We start from the raw sequence: 9,389 nt of genomic DNA, 5'->3' as shown, positions 1-9,389 counted from the left end.
ATGGCCTTCGCTGCCCTCATGGCTAAAACTCTTCTCCCTTTGGCCGTTGATTTTCTTCAAACCCTGTTCTCCCCGTTTTCCTCCATCCACACCTGCATTTGTGACATTACATCTGTGACCCTTTTTTCTTTTACCAAACTGCGGGTGCGGTGGTTTTGCTAAGAGGATTTTGACCCTGTCTTTTGAAGAAAAATGTTCAAATTCATGTGCAACTTGAGAGCCTTTGGTCCTTCCACCATCCTTAGCCATTCCTAGTAGAGCTAGTGGGGAGGAGGCCTATTAGGAGCAACCAGCGCCATGCGAGCTCAAAAAAACCCTAATCGCTGCAGCAACAGAGGCAGATGGGAGTGCCATTATCTTCATATATATATATATATATGTATGAACGTACGTATGTATGTATATATAATTATTATTGACAAAGAAAATATAAAGATGGATATTAAATAGAGCCACAAAAGAAAAAAGAAAAATAGAATATGTATATATAATGAAAAGAAACCAGATTATATATGTATATACATATACATGTATATGTATATACATATACATGTATATGTATATACATATACATGTATATGTATATACATATACATGTATATGTATATATATATATATGTATATATATAATATATGTATATACATATATACATATGTATATATATATATATACATATGTATATATGTATATACATATATTATATATATACATATATATATATATACATATGTATATATGTATATACATATATTATATATATACATATATATATATATATACATATACATGTATATGTATATACATATATGTATATACATATATATGTATATACATATATATATATATACATATATATGTATATACATTTATAAATATCTATATATATGTATATACATATATATACATATGTATGTATGTATATACATGTATATACATGTATATACATATCTATATATGTATGTATGTATATCTATATGTATATACATATATATATATATGTATATACATGTATATACATACATACATATATACATATGTATATACATGTATATACATACATACATATGTATATACATATATATACATATATGTATATACATATATATGTATATACATATATACATATCTATATATATGTATATATGTATGCATGTATATATATATGTATATACATGTATATATGTATATATACATATATATACATACATACATACATATATACATGTATATATATGTATATATGTATATATACATAGATATATATGTATATATACATATATATACATGTATATATGTATGTATGTATATATATGTATATATACATATATACATGTATATACATATAAATATATACATACATACATATATAATATGTACTATATTTAAGTTTTAATTTATGTATTTATTTTATTTTTATTTTCATTTAATTTGTTTCAATTATATATGTATATGAAAGAGAATAAATGACTATAAATATAAATGAAAAAAGAATGAAAAGGAAACACCCCAAGAGTGCATATATATAAAACAAGAGAAAAATAAAAATGCGAGAAAAAATGAAACCAAAAACAAAGAGAGGAGGGGGGGTATGAGCAAGTGAGAGAGGGAGAGCGGTGGGGGGGGAAGATGGGGAGAGAGAGAGAGAGAGAGAGAGAGAGAGAGAGAGAGAGAGAGAGAGAGAGAGAGAGAGAGAGAGGTGGGGGGGAAGATGGGGAGAGAGAGTGGGATAGAGAGAGATAGAGAGAGGGAGAGAGAGGGAGAGAGAGAGAGAGAGGTGGGGGGAAGATGGGGAGAGAGAGTGAGATAGAGAGAGAGATAGAGAGAGGGGGAGAGAGAGAGAGAGAGAGAGAGAGAGAGAGAGAGAGAGAGAGAGAGAGAGAGAGGTGGGGGGAAGATGGGAGAGAGAGAGAGAGAGAGAGAGAGAGAGAGAGAGAGAGAGAGAGAGAGAGAGGTGACCCGAGTGGTTTTTGATAGAGGATAATAAGGGTTGCCAAGAATGGCTCAGAAAGAACCCTTCATCTCAATTAAGGTTCCACGGGTGGTTTCCAATTTCAATGGCCTCTTTAATTTTTTGCCTGAAGAAATTGTCTTCTTTACATAAGACTTGAGCCTTCTCTAAGAAAATGTGGTGTTTGGTGGTTGAGGAGTGCTCAACTAGGGCTGACTTGGCAACTCTATCATGTTTTATGTCAGCCCCATGTTTTTTTAAACGAGTCTTGATAGCACATCCTGTTCCTCCTATATAAGGAACACCACACGAACACTAAATCTTGTAGATTCCTAATTCCATGAGGGTATCTTTTGTGTCTTTTAGAGAGTGGATACAATGTCTAACCAACGAGAAGGGTTTGAATGTACTAAGAATGCCCTTATTGGCAAGGATTTTGGCAATCTCGTGGGAGATCCCATTGATGAAGGGCAATGAGACCCTATGAGAGTTAGGGATTTTGGGGGTTTTGGATTGGAAAGGATGAGGACTTTGGTGTCTTTGATAGCCTTCGTGATTTTTTTGCTTGAGTACCCATTCATCTGAAAGACATTGTGAAGATGTGAGAGCTCAAGGTCTATATGTTCATCATCACAAATGAGGAAAGCTCTCAAGATGAGTGTCTTAAGAACCCCAAATTTTTGACTAGGGTGGTGGAGTGAAGACAAATGGAGGTATCAATCTGTGTGGGTGGATTTTTAGAAGACTCGATAGCCTATGGATCCATCATGTTATTTGATGAGTGAGATGTCAAGAAAAGGGAGTTGGTTGTCTGACTCAATCTCTAATGTGAAGGAAATGCAAAGCGTGATGCTGTTGAGATGGGTGAGGAAGTCTTCGAGTTTTTTTGGGCCATGGGGCCAATAGATGTTTGTGTCTTCTACATATCTTTTGTACCATCTAGGTTTGAGAGGAAAAGAATTGCAGGCGATTTCTTCAAAATGTTCCATGTACAAGTTTGCAATAATGGGAGAAAGTGGCGAGCCCATGGCAACCCCATCAACTTGTTCATAGATAATGTCTTGGAAAGAGAAAAATGTGGATCTAAGGCATAATTCAACTAATGTCATGATTTATTCATTAGTCTTTTGCTTGACAATCTCTAGGGAATCTTGGATTGAAACTTTGGTAAAGAGGGAGACGAAATCAAAGCTCACAAGGAGGTCAAAATTGGTAAGATTTTTTTCCTTTATAAACTCAACAAAATGGGTTGAGTCCTTGATGGAACTAGGAGTGTTGCTGACTAATAGTGCGATTAGCTTAGCAAGAAATGAGGTAAGAGAATAAATCAAGGATCCAAGGGTGTCAACAATGGGTCTAAGAGGAACCCCTATTTTATGAATGTTTGGTACACCATAAATATTGGGGGTTATTTCTTTTAAAGGGATGAGATGCTTTTTGGTCTCATTGTCAAATGACGAGAAAGATATTGCTGTCTTGACCTTCTTTAAGATTTTGGAGCAAGGGTTATAAGGGTTATTTTGGAGCAAGGGTTCATATAGAATAGTGTCTTTGGACGCTTGTGCTGGTTAAAGACTTTGAGAAAGTCATTCACATAATGAAGAATTTTCCATTGATGTAAATGGGGGAGATGATCACATGAAAGACATCTTTTTGGTAGTATGTGGGAGACTTGTTTATGGATTTATTGATGTTAATGAGGAGAAAACATTGAGTTATATCAATGGGGCAGAAGTGTGAAAATTGATGACCATCCATGTAAGAATGAGGAAACACATATAAAGAGTTGTTCTTGTGAACTTAAATGTGATTAACTGATGTTGATCCCAAGAATGAGAAAGCACATACATAGTAATGTTTCAATGAGTTTCATATTTGGTTGATGAAGAGGACTTGAAAAGAAGAGAACAACAATAATAGTAGAGTTTGGATTTGGTATTCTTGGAACTTAGATGTTTTTCATCTATGTTGTCATCAATTCCAAAAGGGGGATATTGTTAGCATGAATGCTAATGGTATTCCTTTGGGAAGTATCCTAGGAATTGGAGAGCCTATTTACATGATTGACATGTTGCATTCATGACCATGTTTGTCATTGATGTCAACATAGTATTATTTTTGTGAATATTGGTAGAGTAGAAGACATAGAATGAGGTCATATGGATTGTGTATTGATAATCAAGTCAAGCATAGTTGAGGATATATTTCACATTTTGTCATAATGAAGTAGACAAGTGCATGTATAGAGAGTCAAAGATATACATAAGTTATTCATGAATTACAGAAGACAGTAACTAAACAATGTACCTGATAAGTGGTTTGTAATGTTTGGGTTGTATCTCTTAATTGGGATGGAATCATGATGAACACAATTAGATGTTGATAGTAGACAGTCAAACGATGACATCAACAAGTGCACAAGGTTAGTGATTGTACTTGTGAAAATTTGTAAAGACTGTGAGCTAATAGTGTTGTGTAAATTGTTGTAATATCTTAATGAGGTCCTATTATAATTAATTAGGAAAGCCTCAAGGATGAATCAAGGAATTATTTTGAGGATATGGTATAAAGGAAGGTGATTTTCCTGATGATAAGGTGTGTAATTGATGAGAGTAAGAGTGTAAGTGCAAATTGTACAAGTGATATGCAAAGTTGGTAAATGCATGTAAGTAATCCAAGGGACTATTTGGATGCCAAGTTGGTGATTTGGTATTGAGATCAGAAGAGGATTTTGTATGGTCAAGAGGACAAAGGAGTTCAAAGATAATTTGTTTCAATTTTATGCAAGGAATAATATAGAGATTAGTTGAACAGTGAGTTTGTTGACCCTACCCCTAAAGTTTTTTTGATAGTGAGTCCTCTTGCCTTCTATAACTCCTAACTAGGTTGACATGAAATTGTTTGTTCACTCTCTTATTGAAGATCCTATAGATTGGTTCATAAGACTCCTTGATGACAAAATTTGTTCTTGGTATGACTTTGAAAAATGTTTCAAGGAACAATATGGTGATAATACCAATGTTGGTTTTATATTATGTTGAATGAGTTTAATAATATCAAGAAAAACCAAAATGAGTCTACATTTGATTTTTTGATTTTAATGTAAGATTTCAAAAGGGTATGTACAAATTTCTCCAAGTGATGAAGTTAGATGAAAATGTGTGTCTCACAACCTATTTCAGTGCATTTTATAGTAAGATGGCATATATCCTAAGAGATAAAGATCCTAAAACCCTAAGAGATGCTTTCAAGATTATAGTAAACATAGAGAATAATAAAAGAGCATCAAGGAAGTTAGGAAGAAGGGATGATCCTGAGATTTCTAGTTCTAGAAGTAATAAAAGAGAAAATGACAAGTCCGTCGAAAAAAAAATCTTGAGGAAAAATGGATAAGGTTCTTACCATGTTAAAAGGATATGAAGCCTACTATGGGAAATGCAGATAAATGGGTTGCAAATGATAGATCATAGTTTGGACAAAATTTCAATAGGCAGACTAGGTTGAAGAAATACCCATATAATATGCAATGGAAGGATGGGAAGTCTATCACCAATACTACTGAGGGAAATATTGCAAAATTTACCCTAGAACCACTACAAAGAAATGATGTAAATATTTTAGAAGATACCCCTTGGTGTATGGATTGTTAATCACCACATCTTCCAGAATATTATGCAATTTCCTAGTTAATTATTGCATCACAAGAGCCTAAATCAGAAGAAGTTGTTGATGAGGAGAATCCAGTTAATGTAGCCTACAATTTAGTCAGTTCTTATTCTGAACATCTGGATGAATCTGATCAAGATGAATCAGAGTTGGATGTAAATAATTAAATAGTTATGTAGTTTTCCATTAGTAAGTATTTTTTGACAGTGATGAAGAAATGATGACAGAGCATGTAATATGGTGTCTGATGTGGGACATATAAATATGAGGAAACCATCAAAAGAAGAAATTGATAGAATAATAATAGATATGGTAGCTCAATTGCAGAACACTTACAACTTAAGAAATTGAGTTGCGAATGGTGACTCAAATAAGTCATCTTGAATATTCATTAAAGACATAACTCATTAGATTCCAAATGTAAATGAAGGAAATGACCCATTGGTGGTGAAGGTAAAAGATGTAAACAAAAGAGATAGGAACCCAAGCAGGCAATAACATCTCAAAATATTGAGAAAAAGAAAGAAACTACATAAGCAAAGAAACATGAGGTGAAAGCTAACATAGAAAGTGAGAATATTGTATCTTAGCTTAGGGAGAAAAAATGTATGCTTGTTAAAGTTCCTTGTCATACTCCTATAGATATGTTTTCTATGCTTTAACAAATCATTTTAAAATTTCCTTTGTTCGAGATGTTTAGAATAGAAGAACACAAAAAATAAATCCTTAGCATGATTGGGGGATATTGGGAAGGTTGATGCCATTGAAGATAAAAAGATTTTAGGAAGCAAGAAAGAAGTTCCATATAAGGCTAAGGAAGATGAAGGGGTAGTATCTCAAATTCCCCCCATGTACCTAGATAATCTTGTTGTTCCTTACATTGAAAACATTGACCCATTTTTTCTAAGCCTCATTATCAATGTGAAGACAATACATAATTGTATGATTGATTTAGGAGATTCAAACACTATTATTCCTTTCAAAATAATAGAGTCTTTGGGTTTTAAAGTTGAAAAAAACTAGGGGAGGTGTTGTGCCCTTAATTTTAGGGAAGTTCCTATCATAGGGACTATTAGTGCATTACCCTATAAGATAGCTGCATACCCAAACAATGTCCTCACCACGAGTGTGCTAGTAATGGATATTCCTCCTTAATATGAGATGTTGTTGTCTAGAAAGTGGAGTGTTGTGGTAGCTTACGATGTGATTTTGTTGAAAATAATAGACCAATTATATATTGTCTTTGATGTTACAAAAATGTCATATCTTTACCAGTTAGTGTATGTCGAGCTCACTCAGATAATGAAGATAGTTTCCTATGTTTGTTGAGCATTCCAGTGTTTGCCAAGTTCAGAAGATATTGTCTACTGAGTTCACTCAGGCATCAAAGAGAAGTTTGCAGAAGTTGAGTGTTAATTAAGCTCACTTAGGTAACAAAGGAAAGTTGGATGGAACCGATACTAATCAAGCTCACTCAATTACCAAAGAAAGTTTTTGAAGATGCAGTATTAATTGAGTTCACTTGGTTAATACAGGAAAATCATTTGAGTTAGTGTCTATCGAGTAGGGTGGGCTAATGAAGGATTTTCAAGTTTTGGCATATTGAGTTTAATAGTTTTGTTTGTTGGTTCTAGCCAAATAAGGAGATGAATATTAATTATTCTAAGTTGTATTCAAGTTGACTTGAAAATGTCTATGGTATAAATATAAGGTCAAGTTGAGGATTGAATGTGTGTGAGAGTGTGGAAGATAAGAAGTGTTGCAAGCATGAATGCTCATGATATTCCCATGGGGGAGTATTGTAGATATGTTACTATGATGATATGTTACATTCATGACTAAATTTGTCATTGATGTCAACATAGTAGTTTTATGTGGTATCTGACATAAGAACAGTGGAAATATCAAGTTGATACAAACAACTAGTTGAGTATTATAACTATCCGAGGTTATGGAAGATACTTCTATGTATCTGGTATATGCATTTAGCACCAGAAGAAGAAATGATAAGTCTAGAAGAAGTTATGTAAGTTTTTGTGATGTCTATTCTGAGATAGAGTTACAAAGGTATGTTCTGGTAAACTTGTTATATCTCTTAGCATAGTTGATATTCAAAGGATAGAGGTTGAGGACATGAAGAATACATGTTGATGATGACATGGCTAAGTTTTCTCATCATAATATTGCGTGTATAGAAAGATATTCAAGTTGCAATATGGAGGACTAAAGTTATCACTAAGTGTAACGTGTTCTTAATGTGGTCCTATAATAATTAATTGAGAAGGTCTAACAACAGACTCATGGAATTATTTTGAGGACTTGATATGAAGGAAGGAAATTTCCCTTTATCAAGAATGGTATGGTTTTTGATTGATGGCAAGCATCAATAAGAGAAGAATGTGAAGTTGAGTAGAGTAGTGTGGAAGTGAAGGAAACTTCATTGCAGATGTTTTGTTGAGTGATTTGAGGTTTGATATTTGGATATGAGATTCATGAAGTGGTCTATAAGGTCTAACAGGGATTGGCTTGGTTGATAGAATAAAGGAAAGAAGAACATAATAGTAAATTGCATGTTTGAGCAGTGAGCTCTTCTTGTAGTTGAAATTGCATGTTTGGGCAGTAGGCTCATCTTGCATACATTGTTCTACAACTCTTAATAGGTTTGGCAAAACTCCTAACAGGGATTCAAAGTCTCCTAATAGGGACTCTATGTACTAAATTTTGTAATAGACTCCTAACAGGGTCCATCCTTTAACAAGGAATATTTAGATCAGTGCACCATCTTGCGGGCATCATTCCCACCGTGGTTTTCCCTCTGATCAACAATTTCCCTAGTTAACATATCTAGTGTCATTGTCCATGTGAATCTTATTATGGTTACTTTTTACTTTGGTTGAATGGTTAAGTTTGTTTAAAGAAAATAAATGTTTTAATTATCAGATAATCTATTCACCCCCCTCTCAGTTATGTTGGTGGACTATTGTTTCTAACAATTGGTATTAGAGAATCAGATCCTTGAAGATAAAGTTTAACAACTTTGGGAGATCCATGCCGAACATGTTCAGGAAAGATAGTCCAAAGTTTGATGGAATGAATTATGATAGTTGAAAGAAAAAGATAAAGACACATATGTTGTGTATGGGTCCAGGATATTAGATATTGACAAAATCAGTGAAGATAATCACTACTGAAAAGGATTTGGAAACTTGTACCAAGTTAGAAAGAGATCTTTTTATGTGTGACGTGAGAGATAGAGAAGCACTATTGATTGCACTTCCTGAAATTGAATACAATAAGGTAAAATCACTTGCTACTTCACATTTGATTTGGAAAGCTTTGGAAACTAGTTTTGAAGATGATGCACATTCTAAGAAGTTGAGGTTACAAAGTTGGATTTGTGCATTTCAAGATGCTAAAATGATGGAAGATGAATATGTAAGAACATATATAGGCAGGATATCAAAAATTACTGTAGCTATTAAATCTCAAGGAGGAACCAAAAAATATGATGAGGTTATATGGAAGATACTAAAGACTCTAACACCACCATTAAGTTAGCAATTTAGATGATACAGTTGTTGATATCTTGTACCAAATATTTCACAAAGGAGTCATTTCTTAGAAGACTTGAAGTAGTTTAGAATAATCTTAGACAGTCTGAAGAATTGACCAGAATAGAGACAACTTTAAGTGTCTTGAATATTCAACCTAGTCTATCAAGGAGCACAAGTGTTAGAGGAGATTTTGCTAACAACGAAAGATCTGAGGAGGATA

The sequence above is a fragment of the Cupressus sempervirens genome, chromosome 5 (genome assembly GCF_028749045.1).
Source record: "Cupressus sempervirens isolate cs-2001-9-10 chromosome 5, ASM2874904v1, whole genome shotgun sequence".
Classification (NCBI taxonomy): Eukaryota; Viridiplantae; Streptophyta; class Pinopsida; order Cupressales; family Cupressaceae; genus Cupressus; species Cupressus sempervirens.
Note: the sequence above shows the minus strand (reverse complement) of the source record.